We start from the raw sequence: 19,599 nt of genomic DNA, 5'->3' as shown, positions 1-19,599 counted from the left end.
CCCTTGTTCATATTTCATAGGGTCAAATAACACTCTCAAACAGATTACGTAATACTTCGTAACAAAAATATGTGAAATAAAAAAGTCAATTCTTAAAAATAACGTAAATTTACATATATTGACTTGAATGAAGAATACAATGAAATTAATGATGAAGGTCTACGTAATTTACACAATACACTTAAATCTACACCAGAGGAACTTATTTTACAGGCCGGCTAATTATCTTTTCAATGCACAAATGAAATATACAAATACAATCATGAATAAACTATTGTATTTACTCTACACTAGACCAGCTTCGTAAGAATATATATATATATATATATATATATATATATATATATATATATATATATATATATATATATAATATATATATATATACACACACACACACGATGGCAACAAATGCAGCCGTTTTAGTTCACTGCAGGACAAAGGCCTCAGATGTGTCTTCATGTATTGGTTTCACCACCACGTGTCGATTGATGATGGTGGGAGATTTTCGTTTGAACACTCGCAGCAAACCAACATATTATGGGTGGTCATGACTAGTACAGCCTTACTGGTCGTGGCAGTACTCCAACCCTTTCACCACATTAAGCTACAATCCTAGGTTGAACAGCACGATACCATAAGCCTAAGGACTCTGACAAAAAAAATAGCTCAATGAGGAGAGGAAATAAGTAAACAGAAAAATGTACTCGAGTATACCCTCAAGAAAAGGAACTCTACCCCAAGACTGTGGAAGACTTTGGTACAGAGGCTATGGCACTACCCAAAACTAGAGAATGATGGAGTTTTGGAGTGTCAATCACCTAGAACTTCTTACCATAGCTAAAAGTCTCTCTTCTACCCTTACCAAGCTAAAATAGCCACTGATCAATTACAGTGCAGTAGTTAATCCCTTGACTGATGAATTTTTCGGTTATCCTAGTGATGTTAAGTGTATGATGAAAGAGGATAATGTGTAAAAATAGGATACTAAAATCGGTGAGTGTGTAGGTAAAGGAAAAATGAGTCATAACCAGAGAGGGAAGCAATGTACTATTATCTGCTACACAAAGGGCCTGATGACACTCTAGTGGTATCATTTCAACGGTGTATATATATATATATATATATATATATATATATATATATATATATATATATTACTGTTAAGATTAATTCAATTTGTGGAAGGTTATCCATGATAACACGCAGGTCGTTATGTAGCCTACTGGAAATATCTGCTTCTCTCTACAGTCTAGATATATTTTATATCGTTGACATTTTAACATAATTTCGTACTTAGACAACCTTGTAAATAGGATCTTTAGTGTTAATATCACAATGGAACGCAGGATTAAGGAGGGATTAAGTCCTTTTTTGTGATAATGTCTCATTTTGCTAAAGCACTAGTATAAGTTTTTATACTAACATCAAAATTCAATTTTTTTCAAACTTAATTTCTAATTCTCTTGACCCTTTGTATTCGTATATATATATATATATATATATATATATATATATATATATATATATATATATATATATATATATATATATATCCAATGCAGGTATGAAATAATTATACGGTGGAGCTATTTCCATTATAGTAATGAAACAATGACAGGCTTAGCCTACACTATATCTTTCATTATTGACTGGTTTACAGAGCGGTTTTTTTCTCTCACAGAAATTGCAGTCAACGGTTCCAGCTTAGCAGTGGGACTAAGACTGATAATTATTTAGGTAAGTACACCATACATATTTTAAAATTACTAGTCATAAATAGAATATAAGGCAGTTTATGGCACAATTTGAAGACTAAAGGGAAGGATTCTTATTACAAAAGATATCTTGACACGATTTTGCTAGTGAAATGAAAATATATGGACTGATATCATTAATTAATCGTAGAACTGACCTAAAGGAATTAAATACAACGAGATTTAAAGGTTGAAATTCTCACTTTACAATAAAAGTCGGCATAATATTTATTCATAGAAATCAGTATCCTTAAGTAAGAGTAAAACATTGTAGACCCCGAAGAACAGTAGTTCTTGTAAAGGGGAACAGTTTTGTGAATTTCATAGATTATCAAGATTTGATACCAAAGAGGTCTTATTTATGCACCCATATATTTACCTTGGAATTTCATCAGTCCACATTAGTCACACTCGATTTACTCATTTGTTTACATAACCTGTGGTTGAAATGACTATGGTCATAGGTGTAGCAAGTAAGAGGACGTTGGGGGTACATAAGGGGCAAACTGAGTTTTTATACACGCTGCTGATCAAGCAACAGGCCTTGGACTGTATGAGGCATATTTCAAACCAAATACTATAACATGTCTTGATTAAGTATATGTATATCATGGCATCAATTTGCCTTTCGATTTTAGTCTAATGCAGATTTTTGAGGGAGCTAAAAACTTAATTGCGAAAAATACAAACTCGTTGTTTAGAATTTTATATTTCTTTAGTAATGAGTAGTATCCATATTCTTTGGCTAAGTATCAAAACTTCTTTCGTAAACGCTGCAGTTAAATAACATGACATTAAAACTTATCCCGCGCGAGGTTTACGAGAAAGCGGAAGCCTGGCAAGAGGGCTTTGAACATAAAACATTTGTCAGTTGAGTGAAAAAATGGTCACTGAAGCACAAACTTCTTAAGACAACTGAAACCTGGCAAGCTTTGCTCCGAACACAATGTGTGACAGATGAGTGAAAGAAATGGTCACTGAAGAGTGCAAGATTCTAGAGTAAAAGGATGGGTATTCCTGGTACTATTGTTTCTTCTTTTAAGCTCAACGAAGTAAGCCCCTTGCATTGGAGAAGGATGGGTGGAAATATAACAATGAAAAGAAGTTCCAGGAATAATAATTAATTTTATTTTTTTAACTTTTTTTTTTCATTTTCATTAGTAAAACTAGGGATTCCAAGCTATTCCTCATAGATACTGCATCCTCTATTTGACTGAAAATTTGATCCATTAAAGTGTGGCAATGGCATAGCATATATAAGCTAAGATATTCCCCTGCACCAACTGTTTTTAGGATTATTTTATGTGATATATCCTGAATTTCAGCTTCATAAGTTGAGGTATTTTACTAGTAATTTTTCTTCCTGCTTATTCCTGAGTATATTTACCTTTTTAGGAATAATTGGCCATATCAATATCCAACATGTACCAGTAACTAATATAGCCAGGACCTAATCTTTATTCTCTATGAACTGAAGGTTCGTTGCTGTAGTTAGGACAATTACATCAATTATTTACCTTGTCAATAATTGTCTTGGTCTCATTTCAAAATATGGAGCTATGTTGTTTTAATGTCGTGAGCTGCTGTATTTTGTGAGGATATTAAGTCCATCTTAATTTGTTGGACAGGAACTTACGGTCTATTAAATTCCTTATTCCTGATCTAGATATCAATCTCGGCACCGTCGTTCAATTAGTTCATTATGCATGTTGCATAAGATTTTTTATAATTCTGACTATCCTTTACGTTCAGATCTTCCTGTTTGTGATACTAGGCATGCAGTTAATTCTAATAATCAGGCCTTCTCCATCATGAGGCTCAATACTACACAGTACTCTGTAAGTTTTTTTCCAGCTGTGACCAAGTTATGGAATGATTTTCCTAATCGGGTAGTTAAATCAGTAGAACTTCAAAAGTTCAAACTCGCAGCAAATGTTTTCATGTTGAACAGGCTGACATAAGTCCTTTTATAGTTTATATATGAAATATCTGTTTTAACGTTGTTAATGTTTTTAAAATATTTTATTTTAATTGTTCATTACTTCTTATATCGTTATTTTCTTATTTCCTTTCCTCACTGGGCTACTTTTCCCTATTGGAACCCTTGGACTTATAGCATCTTCATTTTCCAACTAGGGGCAACTAGGGTAGTAGTTTGGCTGGTAGTAGTAATAATAATAATAATAATCCCACAACCCTATGGATTAGTACCTAACCCATATAAAGGTAAGGATCTTTGCTGTTCCAAAATTTCTACGCATAAACAATTTCTGTTATTTAAACGCATTTTATTACCGTCATTTAGATTTTATTTACGGTTTTACACTCACTCAATCTGTCTGTGTGACAACAAAGGTTTCATATAATGATATATTTTGAATCGGGTCAGAATTCACTCATCACTTACTGACATAATTAGGTTTCAAGCAAAAATCAACATTTTCAAGCATTAATGATAGTATAGGACTAAAGTTGAAATTTTACTTAAAATTAACAAACTAATGTAGTCTCTCGCATCGAGAGAAGTGATCACACACACCTCGTATAATCTGAGAGCATTCAGGCTTTAGAAACTGGTATTCAACAACTGACCATATCCATGTAATTAACCAGTTATTGGAAAAATCAACAAATTATGACAAACCACTATGTATGGCATTTATAGACTATGAGAAAGCTTTTGCTTCTGTTTAAACCTCAGCAGTAATGCAATTCAAAAACAAGGAATAGACACATCTTATGTTAGAACACTTAAGAGATATCTATACAGGAAGTACAGCAATCCTAAAACTATGTAAAGTTGGTGAGAAAATTCCGGTTGAGAAAGAAGTTAGACAGGGAGACACCATCTCTCCTAATTTATTCACAGCATGCCTTGAAGAAGTTTTTGAGAATTTAGATTGGGAAAATGTTGGAGTTAATATTAATGGGGAATACCTTAACTCAAGATTTACAGATGGTATAATTGTATTTAATGAACCATATGAGACATCACAAAAGATGATAAAAGATTTGAATAGAGAAAGCCGAAACATAGGATAGAAATGAATATGAGTAAAACTAAGATAATGTTCATTAGAAAATGAAGAGAGAAATAAGAGTTACAGACAAACCTCTAAAATTTTTTAATGAATATACGTACTTAGGACAGACAGTGTTTCAATAGGACACAAGACCAAAATTGAAAGAAGGATAAGCATGGTCTAGAGAGCATTAGGTAAACAAAATAATTATAAAAATTAGAATGCCAATTTCTCTAAAAAGAACAGTATTTAATCAGATGGTCCTACCAGCTTTAAGTTATGCATCAGAAACTTTGAGCCTTACTCAAAGAGCTATGGAAAGAATAATCCTGGGAAGAACACTAAGAGACAGAAAAAGAGCAACATGGATATGAGAGCAAACTTAAGTATACGATATTCTAACAACATGTAAGAAATAAAACAAACATGGGGAGGACATATGAGAATGAAAGATAATAGATGGACATTAAGAATAACAGAATGGGTCCCTAGAGATTACAAAAGAAGCAGAGGAAGGAAAAGAAGACAATAAATGGATAAACTAAGAAAATTTGCTGGCGTGGACTGGCATAGCAAAATCATAAACAGATGCAAGTGGAAGGATATGTGTGATGCCTTTGATCTGCAGAGGACTAGTAATGGCTGATGGTGATTATATATGTAAATATATACAGTATATATATATATATATATATATATATATATATATATATATATTTATATATTTATACATATATATATGTATATATGTATATATATATATATATATTTATATATTTATACATATATATATATGTATATATATGTATATATGTATATATATATATATATATATATATATATATATATATACAGTATATGTATATATATATATATATATATATATATATATATATATATATGTATGTATATATATATATATATATATATATATATATATATATATATATATATATAGAAATTATTATTAATGGGGAATACTTCAACAACTTAAGATTTGCAAATGACACAGTTGTGTTTAGTGAATCATGGGAGGAATTACAAAATATGATAGATTTGAATAGAGAAAGCAGAATAATGTTCAATAAAAATGCAGAGACAACAAATAAAGAGTTAGGGACAACCCTCTAGAGATTGTTAATGAATATACAAATTTAGGGCAAACAGTAAGTGTTTCCCCAGGACACAAGACCAAAATTAAGAGAAGGATAAGCATGAGATGGAGGGCATTTGGTAAACAAAATAAGATTATGAAAAGTAAAATGCCACTTTCTCTAAAAAGAAAAGTATTCAATGAGATCAGAAACTTTGAGTCTTACTAAAGCCTTAGAACTTGAGCTAGTTACAACTCAAAGAGCTGTGGAAAGAATAATGATGGGATTGATTGATTGATTATCAGTTATGTGGCATCCTCACATCTAAGGTCATTGACGCCGATGTTATTTATTATAAATAAAGAAATAAATAAATAAATGGTAAATCAGTTTAAAAAATAAAATCAAGAACATCCTTACAACATTTAAATAGTTTTCTAAAGACCTGCTTCTGGAATAAATTTAAAAATACCAATAGTATGGTAAATGTCTGAGAATCTTGACAAGGATGAACCTGCCATCTTCACCTCGAACCTCAAGCAGATGTCTATTTCTTTCAGTACTATAAGTGGGGCATTCGATCAACAAATGTCTCACTGTCAAGAGTACCAAACAGTTGTCACAATATGGTCGGTGTGGGCCATTCAGCAGAAATTAAATTCGTGTGTCAACTGAGTGTAACCGACGCGGAGACGACAAAGAGACGTCTCCCATTTTCAGGACATCATGTTATACCTCCAAGGAGATATATTCGCTATTTCTCTCATTTTATTGCCATCTAGACTATCCCAGTGCTGTTGCCAATTATTATAAAACAATTTCTTGATGGTAGGAAGGAAATCATTACAGGAAATGGGATACCTTCTTAGTAGTAGCTCAGATGCAACATTCTTTGCCAGTAAATCTGCCTTCTCATTCCCAGATACACCTACATGTGCTGGAACCCAACAAAATTGAACCGTTATACCTCTCAGTCCAATATTAAAAAGGCATTAAAAAATCTTTAAAACTAAAGGGTTAAATTACCAGAATTAAAAACTTCTAAAGCTTGAAGGACACTCCTGGCATCACTAAAAATTGTAAAATTACCCTTCTCTTCCAACACTATTTTCTCAATAGCGGTTATTATGCCATATAGTTCGGCAGTAAATATGGAAGCTGTTAACGGAAGTGATCTCTGTAAAAGTTGACCATTGTTGGTGTTTTTAATGATTGGTGCATGATCACTGGTATGCCAATCATCCAATGTCCTCCAATCTAAATCGAGAAGGCAATTAGAGCTTGCAATTGATAGGTCACTCCATGGCAAAGTACCTGTCTGAACATGAGAGTTTGTGGGCTATCCTATATTAAGTAGTCCCACATCTTCATTTTCCTCAATTGATGATATATGTTGCCCCTAGTGTTTGCTAAAACATCGCCCCATAATGTATGTCTACTATTAAAATCCCCCAAGAAGAGAAAAGGTTGGGGGAGTTGTTTGAACCACCTCTACTAAATCATTATACGAGATGTCATTAGGAGGCAAATAGAGAGAGCAAATCATATAATTTCTCCCTACATCAATTTGTGCAACCACTGCCTACAGAGGGGTACAAATGGGTAAAGATATTTGGGGAACATCTCGGCGAACGTATTAAGACTTCCGCCATGGCTTCCTGTTTGTTGATCGTATGGTGTCCTATAGTTAACATACTCTCGAGGACATGGAGTATTAGCAAGCTTGCTCTCTTGTTGGCATACAACTATAGGGGAGTGGCATACAACTATAGGGGAGTGCTCATGAATGAGGAGCTTAAGTTCTTCATATGTGGCCCTTAAACCCTAACAATTCCATTGCAAAATACAGGAAAAAATTATGGATTATTTTTGGAAGACATCTTGGATAAGGTCTTCCTATTCGCGGTCTTTGATTAAACATTATTTCCTCTTGGCTTTTTTAGAGAGGGTCTTGATAAATTAGGTTTCACATTTGTCTTTTCAATGTTCTTTTTACCTAATTCTTTAGGTGGATGGTGAGCCTCAACTTGAATTTTTGATTGATTTAAGTTTGTTGAAGGTTCATCATCTTTTTCAGATAAAATATTGTACCTATTTGAAATAGGTAGCTTTGCATTTCTCGTTGGAGGGGAGAGGGATGGTGGTCTCCCTCTTTTTCGATTGAAAGAAGGAAAATCATTAGGATTATGCACCTCCATTATGGTAGGTGCATCCAACAGTTCTCTAGCAGGGGATTTCTCCCTAAATCTGGCAATGATGCTATCCGAGATGAAAGCCTTGGGCTTTCCATCCTAGGTGTGGCAGATTTAGAGGAAGGAGGGGGGTGCCTTTTTGATGAGTGACATCGAATTTGAAGTAAGAAGCATGTTAACAGCTTTGGGAGGTAATTTAGCAATAGGATGATTTACATTACCTGGTCTAGGTAGTCTTGTAATTTTTTCATGTCCTGCATCCTTACATCGTAAGGCCTTGGCATAACTTTTAGTTTTTCTTAGAAGTCGCTTAGCATATCCTACACTGATATGCTCTGCATCTGACTTCTGAACAGCAGCAGCTTCTATTTCATACTGAGTGCATTTTTTATTATTAACTTTATGATTTTATGATTTTGGCTACAATTAGGGCATTTTAAAATAGAAATGCAGGGTCCATGCTCAGGATCTGAACAATTTTTGCAGATCTCATTTTTGCATACTCTTGATGGATGTCTACATTTATAGCAATTATAACACTGTAAAGGTTTCTGTTTGTAGACACGAACTGGGATCTTCTCATTTTTTATGTATACATGAGAGGATACATCATGGTCTTGAAATGTTAAAATAATCATAGTGGTAGGGCACATATCTAATATTTCTTTTTATTAAATTCATGAAGATCTTTGTTAAAAATAATCCCTCTGCTATAAAAAATTCAAATTCGGCTTGATGTCTACCATTCAATTTTCATCTATCTTAATATTATTTAGCATAATACTGAGTTCTAGATTTGGTATGAATTAAAATGGACTTCTTGCCAAATCTAGAAATGTGTCTACGCTCTATAGTCCCTACCCTCTGTTGTATTAGTTTACTAAATTTAAAGTAGTTGTATTCCTCTTTTTGATGTTGTTATAATCCACATTGGTAGTATAGGCTTTCTTTCTCTTATCAAGTTTGTATTGGGGTCCATAGACTCATTTTGATGCCACTCACTAGGGCGATATATGTCAATGTTTCTAGCAGTATTACATAGTGCTCCTATAATCTTGCTATTATCAATTTTAATTTTTGAGACCTCACAGACTGTTTTAAAAGCCGCCTCGTGATTATCAAGGCAAATTCATACTTCCCATATCCAGGGGAGGGGGGTTTGTCAGCAGGATGCATAACAAAAGGCTGTGTCTGGTTTGTTATTGTTTCTGTTGTTGGTTGGTTTACCTGCTCGAGAATATTAAAGTATCATACATTGGAAAGGAAATTTGCATTGTCCACTATCGGCACAATGAGAGTATACAGTACTTCCCAGATGGTCCACTCCATACCGTATGTGAAGAATAGCACCAAAACAGATACAGAGGCACAGGTGTAAGCTAAACCTGCCTGTTAGGACTGAGACCAAGAAAATATGGAATCATCCTCCCCATATTTGTAATGATGGGCTTCCGGCCAGAAGCCAGGAGTCCCCCCTTAAGGATTGGATACCCTGGATTCCGATGACCCAATCCCTGAAAATAGTTGCGCCAAAATGGCCCAAACCATCTTCGGGATGGCTGAGATCATCCAATACTCTCATATATAGCTTTGAATGCAAATACCTCCCAACCGTAATCCCTTCTCCCATTCATCTAGGCAGGCAGTAATAATGAATGTGGAAATAGCCACGCCATTTAATTAAAAAAGTTAATAAATAAATGAATATGTTTTTCAACATATTCCATAAAAAGATACCTATCTGCCAAATCAGTCATGTTCTTTTTAACACCAATAAAATACTCACAGAAATATATCTCTGGTAATTTCCATGGAAAGGTTGGTGATAACATAAATGATAGAACCCATAAGGTTGAGGAGATTTTGGAGGCCAACTCAAAATATGCCTAATGCCTTACATGTTTGCAGTCTAGAAAGCTAAAGAATCGGGAAGTCTTTGCAACCTAAACCAATACTGGACAAAAGAAGAATTTTTTAAAGGTCTAAAGGTAATTCTCCTGGGTCAACAAGGTGGCTTGGGATAGGTGGTGAAGTTTTAATCGGCTTTGGTGGCTGAGGAGTATATCTCACACCTGTAACTATTTTTTATTTTTAAATAAGGCCTTGTACAACTTTAAAATAGTTTTGCATTCTGCCATCCATGATGTATGAGACAGAAGTTTCAAAAGATTCAGAGCCTCAAGATATTTTAGTTTTAAGGCTTTCAAGTGAGGAACCTATGTCAGCCTACTATCAAATATCAATCCTAAAAATCTAGATTTACTTGCCCATGGAATCTGTTGGCCTTTGATGTACATATCATGGTCTCTCTGTACTCTCCGATTACAACAGAAATGGACAACAGTTTTGCTTGTCAAAAACTTGAACCCATTCATATCAGCCAAGTGAATTATTTCATCGATTGAGAGTTAAGTTGTTTTCTCTCAACAATTACCATTCTAGCTTCAACACATATGAAGAGATCATCTACCAATAGTGTTGAGACAATATCTTGGCGATGACAGAGGATATTGTGTGAGTGAGCAGTTAGGTGATACCCGAGAGGCGAGGTGAGTGCAAATAAACCTTATTAAACCATCTTTGAGTTTATACAGTATATAGCAACTTGCGAGCAAGAACATCACAAACATTCAAACATGAAAAAGCATGAGCTAGCATGATAACACAAGTTGGATTATTAACAGTGCAGGGAAGAGCAAGTGATAAGGTTAAAAAATCAAAACTGTTACAGTATACGAGCATGTATGAAACACGTGCGGTACATGGCTTCCCCCCCAAAAAAAAATTACAAACATGTGAAATAGGGCGCCCTGCTTTAGAGAGGCATACTGTAGGCGGATCATCTGGCAGGAGATATGCAAGTTTTAGGCGGTCTCCATTTTTGCCACGAATGTTGATGCAGAAAGCCTTCAGCGTACGACAGATCACAAGAAAAGGGCCCTTGTAAGGGGGTGTTAGTAGTGTCTTACGCAGGAAAACATGCATTGCCGAATGCAGATCTATCAGCATGTGATGCTCAACTAGGGGCTTGTAAGTCTGGTGCCATGTAGTAAACTTTCCCACAACGTGATGTAGGCGCTGGAGATTGTCGGAGGAGATTGCAGACAAAAAATTAGGCAGCGATGACCAGCGGGTCCCCATATAACATTTCAGCTGACGAAACATCCAGGGCATCTTTAGAAGTGGTCCTTAGTCCCAGGGAAGCTGGATAAACCCGTTGGAGTCCTTACAGCAGGATATCAAAAGCTACTTTGAGGGTGCAATAAAAACTTTCAACCATTCCGTTGGCAGCAGGGCTGTAGGCGATTGTCTGATGTAAGGAGATTTACTAATGATGTCCACAATGGAGAGGTGAATGTGGTACCCCTGTCAGAAATAGTATGATTAGGGATAGCAAATCTCACTATCCTTCCTGAGAATAAGGCAGATATACATGAGGCGGACATTGCAGTTTCCGTGGGAATGGCTTCAGGCTAACGAGTGGATCGATCGATGATGGTAAACGAGTAACAATGTTCTTGTGATGTTGGCATGGGACCTATTACGTTGACGTGAATGTGGGAAAACCCTGCTGAGGTTGAGGAAAGGTGCCCACTCCTGAATCCATGTGTCAATGTACTTATGAACTTTGGCATGAAGTACAGGCACAGACCCAATCCTTAGCATCCTTAGTAATGCAGTGCCAAATGAATTTCATCTGGCCAGTGGGCAGGGCGAGCCGTTGATCACCTGCTCGAGTACTGCATCAATAGCAACGTCGCTGGCGTGGTTGGAGAGTAGGAGGGTTGCATGTGGCACGGGAAAAGGCAGAGCAGTAGAAGTTGGTAGGGCATTCTTTGCTTTGCAGAAGGCCACCTGAAGGGGACCCCACTTCAGGTCTTTTGGCTTGCCCTTGAGGGAGGTGTAGTGGGGGGCAAGAGTGATGGTGATGGCTGGCAGGAAACGGTGATAATAGTTATGCACTCCCAAAAATTCTTCCAGTGTTTTTACAGTCAATGGCGTGGGGAAGATCTAAACGGTTTCTACCTTCTCAAGGACGGTAGGATTTCTTCAGGAGTGATGAGGTGCACTAAGAATGATACTTCGTTGGCGCCAAAGGTACACTTGTCATACCAGACTACAATGCCATTCTGTTGTAGGCAGTCAAACATGATGTGTAGGTAGGAAGAAAACACACGTATGTCATCTATGTAACAAACACATAAGGGGAGGTCCCCTAAGATGCTATCCATGAGGCACTGTAAAGTGATCCCAGCATTACAAAGGCCAAAATAAGAGTAGATTGAAGGTGTATGTACCAAAGGGGGTGGTGATGGCAGTCTTGAGATGAATTCTGGGTTCATAGGCACCTGACAATACTCCTTCAGGAGATCGAGCATGGAGAAAACCTTTGCTTTGTGCAAGTAGGAAGCCACGTCGGCAATGTTCGCAAGGGGGTATTGATCCAGTTCTTTCTGTGTTCAAACACCTGTAATCCACACAAGGACCCAGAGAGCCATCTTTCATCAGTATGATGTGTAAAAGAGGCTGGACCATTTCTTCCATTTCGGTGAACGTTTCTTTGGCGGCTACCAAACGATATGGTGCTAGACGCCTGAATCTGGTAAACACTGGGGGTCCCATTGTCTTGATATTGTAATAAATACCATGTTTGGCGGGAACCATGGGAGTTTGACGAAGTTCTGGACGGAAGACTTCCGAGTACGACATGAGGAGCTGGACGTAGGCATCCATAGGTGTGCTGATGTGGAGAGCAAGGTCAGAGGGAACAGGTTAAAGAGGTGTGGAGGAGTAAGAGATTGCGATGACTAGCCATCAGTGCGCGACCTCAACCAGGAGGCGGTAATGTGATGAGATCTGCGCTGAGGATTCATAATGTGATGTCAGCAACAAGAAACTGTGTGATATTTGACCCATCCAAAGGATAATGTGAGGTTCTCGTATCCATAGGTGGGTATTACAGATCCAGTGGCAGCTACCAGGCTAATGTTGGTAGATTTAAACAGATTAAGTCTTGTCCTGGAGAGTGGCCTTGGCAGAAGATTGAGTGATTGATTTTAAGTTCTCTGGCATCCTGACATCAAAGATCATTAGTGCCGATATCGTATATTATAACTAAAAATTAAAAGATTATTCAATTAAAACCAGAGAAGTAAATCTGTTATAAAAGTTAAATAGCATTAAGAAGACCTGCTTCTGACATAAATTTAAAAATGCCACTAGCATTGTTCGATACATAATGTCCAAGGATCTTGGAAATTGGAATGCTTGGTATTTCTACCTGGCAAGGCTATAGGAATAGAATGATCCAGTTGATTGGATTTTAAAGGACCCGATTGTGATGATGAGTTTTCAGTATTCTGAAATTTGGCATCATGTGAAGAATAAGAAATTCTAGAGTTATTTGTTGAATGGGGTGGATTGGATACTACTCCAGCATATGTCGAACTATTACTCGAGAGGTTTTTCCCGGCTGAACCAAAGTAATATGTTCATCATTGCTAGTTTCAATTATGGCTTGTTCCAGCTTGTATTTGGGACAATGTTTTGAGTTTGGAGAATGAGCTCCCTTGCAATGAAGACAAAATTGGTCTACCTTTCATTCTGTGGAGATGTCATTGAATTTGGAGCAGTTAAAACATCTTTTCCCACTGGTGGATTTGACATTGACATGGCCATAGTCATAACAATTATAACTGCATTGATCATTGGTGAAAATTCTTTTTCAGAGATTTTTGTGGCGAATTTTTATGTAATCAGGAAGGAACGATGAAGAAATACATGTAACATAGCATTGTTGGTACCCATCAGCTTTTTAACTTTGAAAACAGATGAAGGGCACCTCTTAAGTACATCCTTTTCTGAAACTTTATAGAGTCCTTACTATATATAATTCCATAAGCATGGTTTTAACTTTAGTGAGGAAATACTCTTTCAATAATATCTGGAGATTGTTAAGTAAAACTGCTTGGGTTTCATTCCCAGCCTCACCAGCAAACATCAACCATATCATTTCAAGTTACCTTTGGGAATCTTACCGACTTTATTTTGTAGGCTCTTGTAACCCTTGGTAATGTTATCACAACCATACTTGTAGGATGCATCATACCAAATTGGTTCAGGTATGATTATGGGGACATTTCCTGAACTTAGTCATGAAAGGTAGTGCGTTTAGGAATATAATCAAACTCAGAGTCGATAACATTTTGGAGGCTGTGGATTTTCACGTGACAGTAAAAATTAGGAACTTTGCCATCTTTAACACTTGAGAAACCAATCTAACCTAGGAAGAATTGTAAGTAATATAAGCCTCAAAATCGTACTTATCATTTGACAGCTTGAACTTTATTCTTTCAATTTTTCCAGGACTGGAAAGATTGGATAAGTGCTCATAATTGATATTGAGAGAAATTACCACAATATACAAAACTCTTTAATTTTAATTTCTACTGCCAGATATTTTATTCCTCTGGCATTGAGGGGACGATGGAATAAATGGATCCAGTGTACTGTATAAATACTGGAGGTATGGGTATTCATGGAGTGATCTATTTTTGGTACTTAAGTCATCAATAGGAAGGAAAGATATGGCTAGAGCAAAAGAGTCAGGAAGACTTTCATTACTAGCATTAGCAGAAGTCGTCAACAGTGCCATGGGGTTGTCAGCATATCCAGGGGATGGAGGTCGTTATTCGTAATGTCCTTATTCATGCTTGTTTGTATGTTTGTAATTATTTATCATGCTTGAGAATATCAAGAAGGTATCAAACATTGGAAAGGATATTTACATTCTATACCATCGGCACAGTGAGAGTATACTTCTCAGATGGTCCACTCCAAACCCTACCTGTAGGATAGCACGAAAAGAGATACAGCGGCACAGGTGTAAGCTAAACCCGCCTGTTAGGACTGAGGCCATAAAAACATGAAATCATTCCCCCCCCCAAATATTTGAAATGGTGGGCTTCCATCCAGAAGCCGAGAGTCCCACTCCCAAGTATTGGATCCACTGGATTCTGATGAACCAACTCGAGAGTAGTTCCGCAAAAATGTCCAAACCATCTTCAGAATAGAGGATGCCATCCAATACTCTCACATAAAGCTTTGAATGCAAACATCTCCCAACTGTGATCCATTCGCTTATTCATCTAAGCAGGCAGTAATAACAAATGTGGAAATATCCACTCCAAGAGAAAAATAAAAAAATGAAAAATAAAGAATTAATAATAATAGTAATAATAAAAATAACATTAATAGCTAAGCTACAACCCTAGTTGGCAAAGCAGGATGCTATAAGCTACTCCATTGATCTTTGGGCCACTCACTGACCCATGACCACTCTTGAAAGACGTCTCCACCCTCATCTAGCTTGCACTAAATGCATACATGTACCCATTTTAATTCCCTCCCTGTTGAGATTGTCCTTCAGGCATCTATTCCAATTCTTTCTAGGTATTCCCAAAGGTCTCCGTCCCATGACTTCAGCAGTTAGCATTTGTTTGGCTATAGGTATGCCCTCCCTTTTCACAATATGACCAGCTAATTGAATCCTCCTTGACTTTACAACTTGGCTGATAGAGGGTCTTTGGTTTCTATTCCTTATTTCCCAGTTTAGCGAATTCTCCATTCAAGAGTTTCGTTGTCGAAAATGGGTGCCATAATTTTCCTCAACATTTTATTTTCAAAGACCTTTAAGCATTTTTCAAGACCTTTACTAAAAGCCCAGGTCTCACGGCCATAAAGTAGTATAGGATATATTATTATGTTGTATACCCTTAATTTTGTCTTTTCAGAGATGGAACCTTTCTTAAACAGGTCAAGTACATTGAAATAACATCTGCTAGCTGGACCTATTCAAGCATCAATTTCTCCTTTCATACTACCATCTGTGGCTATCACCATTTCCAATTATTCAAATTTATCCACTACTTCTATGGTCATATTGCTAATATTTATATGGCTCTGAACTTGTAATTGTGGGTTTCTAGTTACAGTATTTCCATTACTTTCGTTTTCTCTTCATTTACTGTCAGTCTCACCTTCTCTGCCCTTTTTTTTTTTTTAATTGTTATATTTCTGTATCTTTAATATCTTTAGTGATTATATCTATGTCATCTGCCTAAGCCAGACAGTTAATTGATAGGTTTCTGAACTGTGCTCCAAATTATCTTCCATTTAGTGTTCTGGCTACTATCTCCATTGCAATGTTGAAAAGCATAGGGGATAGTATGCAATCTTGATTAAGCCCATTTCTGATGGTGAGGGTAGAAGTTGTTTTTCCTCCACATTTTACTAAACATTTGGTGTTTATGTAGCAGGCTTTCGTTAGATGTATCAATTTGCTTGGGATGCCCATTTCTTTCAGGATGTTCCAGTTGGATGGTCTGTGTATACTGTACTATGCCTGTGTGTAATCCGTGAGGTGGTGTAAAGCCTATTTGTTAAATTCCCATTATTTTTTTCAGTAATCTGTCTAATTGTTAATAGCTGGTCAGTTGTTGATCTTTTCTTTCGAAAACCTGCCTGGTATTCTCTAAAAATAACCAATCTGTTATATTATATAATATTATGGGGAAGATTTTGTAGGCTGTTGACCAAAAACTTATTACACGATAATTTTTGCAATTTAGTCGATCTCCCTTTTTGTATAATGGTACAATGATCCCTTCTTCCCAATCAGCTGGCGTTTTCTCCTCTCTCCAGATCATTCCTATCAATTTATATAGAAGATTTTCCAAGACTTCTCCACCAAGTTCATTTATATCGAAGATTTTCCAAGACTTCTCCACCAAGTTTTCAAATTTCAATTGGTTCATTATCTTTGCCAGGGTTCTTGTTATTTTTAATGTTTTTTTTTTATTGCTGTTTTAACATCTCTAATTTCTCTTCAATTTCTGAACCATATAATATTGTACCAGGAAATGGGTCATTGAGTTCTGATCTGTTCAGTAATATTTCAAAGTAGTTTTTCCACTCAATCATTACTTTTTCTTCTTCTGTTATCATGTTTCCTGATCTCTTATCATCGTGGGTCTTCAATAATAATAACATTGATATAACAATATATATATATATATATATATATATATATATATATATATATATATATATATATATATAACAAGATCAATTAGAAATTTCTGACCTCCGCCAAAGGTTAATGGAGTCGTCCATGGCCTAAGATCTATCTGTGGTGGAAATTTCATCAAAATCTGTCAATTGGTTTTGAAGTTAGCTTTAAAATGCCGAAAAATGCAAATCTGGATCTAGAATCCGGATCTGGATCCGATCATCTCCAAACTTTAATGGGGTAGTCCATGACCAAAGATTTACACGATGTGAAAATTTTGTCAATATCCATTGAGTAGTTTTGATGTTTTCTTCAAAATAGCAAAAAATATGAATCTGGATACAGAATCCGGATCTAGATTATCTCCAAAATTCTATGGGGTCGTCCATGATCAAGGATCCATCTGTTGTGAAAATTTCGTCAAAATCCGTCAAGTAGTCTTGACGTAATCCTGTCCATAGAAAGACAGACAAATAGATAAATAAATCAACAAACTAGAATCAGGATCCGGATCCAGGTCGTCCCCAAAATTTAATGGGGTCATCCGTGACCTAAGATGTATCTGTGGTGGAAATTTCGTCAAAATCCTACTATTTGTTTTGACCTTACCTTCAAATTGCCAAAAAATGCAAATCCAAACCCGGATCCGCATCATCTCCAAAATTTAATTGGGTCATATCTGTTGTGAAAATTTCCTCAAAATCCGTTATATAGTTTCAACATAATCCTGTTCACAGACACACAGACAAATAAATAAATAAACTAGAATCAAGATCCGGATCATTTTCTGGAGTCGTCCATGCCCTAAGATATCTGTGATGAAAATTTCGTGAAAATCCGTCGAGTAATTTTGATCTTACCTTTAAAATGGCGAAAAATGCAAATCCGGAACCAGATCATCTCCAGAATTTCATGAAGTTGTCCATGACTGGATCTGGATCCGCATCATCTCCAAACTTTAATGGGGTCGTCCATGCCCCAAGATCTACACGAGGTGAAAATTTCGTCAATATCCATCGAGTAGTTTTGATGTTTTCTTCAAAACAGCAAAAAATATGAATCTGGATTTAGAATCCGGATCTAGCTTATCTCCAAAATTCTATGGGGTCGTCCATGATCAAGGATCCATCTGTTGTGAAAATTCCATCAAAATCTGTCAAGTAGTCTTGATGTAATCCTGTCCATAGAAAGACAGACAAATAAATAAATAAACAAACTAGAATCTGGATACGGATCCAGGTCGTTCAACAATTTAATGGGGTCGGAATTTTGTCAAAATCCTTCAATTTGTTTTGACCTTGTCTTCAAATTGCCAAAAAATGCAAATCCAAATCCAGACCCGGATCCGCATCATCACCAAAATTTAATTGGGTCGTCCATGACTCAAGACCTATCTGTTGTGAAAATTTCCTCAAAATCCGTTATGTAGTTTCAACATAATCCTGTCCACAGACACACAGACAAATAAATAAATAAACTAGAACCCTGATCCGGATCATCTCCAAATTTTATAGTCGTCCATGACCTAAGATATCTGTGATGAAAATTTCGTGAAAATCCGTAGGGGAATTTTAACCTGATCTTTAAAATGGCGATAAATGCAAATCCGGATCCAGATCATCTCCAAAATTTCAAGGAGTTGTCCATGACCTAAGATCTATATGTGGTGAAAATCTCGTTAAAATCTGTCAATTTGTTTTGACGTTACCTTTAAAATGCCGTATCCAGATCCGCGTAATCTGCAAAATGTAATGGGGTCGCCCATGACCGAAAATCAATCTGTGGTGAAAATTTCGTCAAAATCCAATGTGTAGTTTTGACATAATCCTGTCCACAGACAAATAGATAAATAAACTAGAATCTGGATCCAGATCCAGATCATCTCCAAAATTTAATGGAGCCGTCCATGACCTAAGATCTATCTGTGGTGAACATTTCGTCAAAATCCGTCTAGTAGTTTTGACCGTATCTTTAAAATGGCTAAAAATGCTAATCCTGATCTAGATCATCTCCAAAATTTAATGGAGTCGTCCATGACCTAAAATCTATCTGGTTAAAATTTCGTCAAAATCCCTCAAATAGTTTTGAAGTAATCCTGTCCAAAGAAACACAAAAAATGTAAATCCGGATAAGCTCCAAAATTTAATGTTGTCCATGTCCTAAGGTCTATCTTCGGTGAAAATTTCATCAAAATCCGTCAAGTAGTTTTGACGCAATCCTGTCCACAGACATGCAAATAAATATACCGACTCGATTGCAATACCCCTTTGACGGAGGTAAAAGCGTATTTATCACGATAGAGCAAGAAGAGAAAAACTTAAAAAAGAAGATTTATTGGGGTCCAGTCTTGGGGCCTTTCTATTATAAAGGAAGGATATCAAACATCTCATCATACTCAGCCCCCATTAACAACAATGCCAATTCTTTTTCTAAGTTACTCATATGTAACCTGATAAAATTAGA

General features: G+C 36.1%; 2 protein-coding genes across 11 annotated transcripts in view; one reads left to right on the top strand and one right to left on the bottom strand.

Annotated features, from left to right (window-relative positions):
* Positions 1-19,599, top strand: part of Eip74EF (Ecdysone-induced protein E74) — a 400,337-nt gene that overhangs the window by 57,010 nt on the left and 323,728 nt on the right. For all 9 annotated transcript variants that reach the window (XM_068346240.1, XM_068346241.1, XM_068346246.1 and 6 more), the window contains one exon: positions 1,685-1,740. The gene's annotated coding sequence lies outside the window, so the exon portion shown is untranslated. The remainder of the gene's footprint in view (positions 1-1,684; positions 1,741-19,599) is intronic.
* The window catches only part of LOC137616459 (U7 snRNA-associated Sm-like protein LSm11), a 288,656-nt gene that overhangs the window by 78,102 nt on the left and 190,955 nt on the right, over positions 1-19,599 (bottom strand). The gene's annotated exons all lie outside the window — the stretch shown is intronic.

The sequence above is a fragment of the Palaemon carinicauda genome, chromosome 22 (assembly GCF_036898095.1).
Source record: "Palaemon carinicauda isolate YSFRI2023 chromosome 22, ASM3689809v2, whole genome shotgun sequence".
NCBI classification, from domain to species: domain Eukaryota; kingdom Metazoa; phylum Arthropoda; class Malacostraca; order Decapoda; family Palaemonidae; genus Palaemon; species Palaemon carinicauda.
Note: the sequence above shows the minus strand (reverse complement) of the source record. Positions and strands in the feature narration are given on the sequence as shown.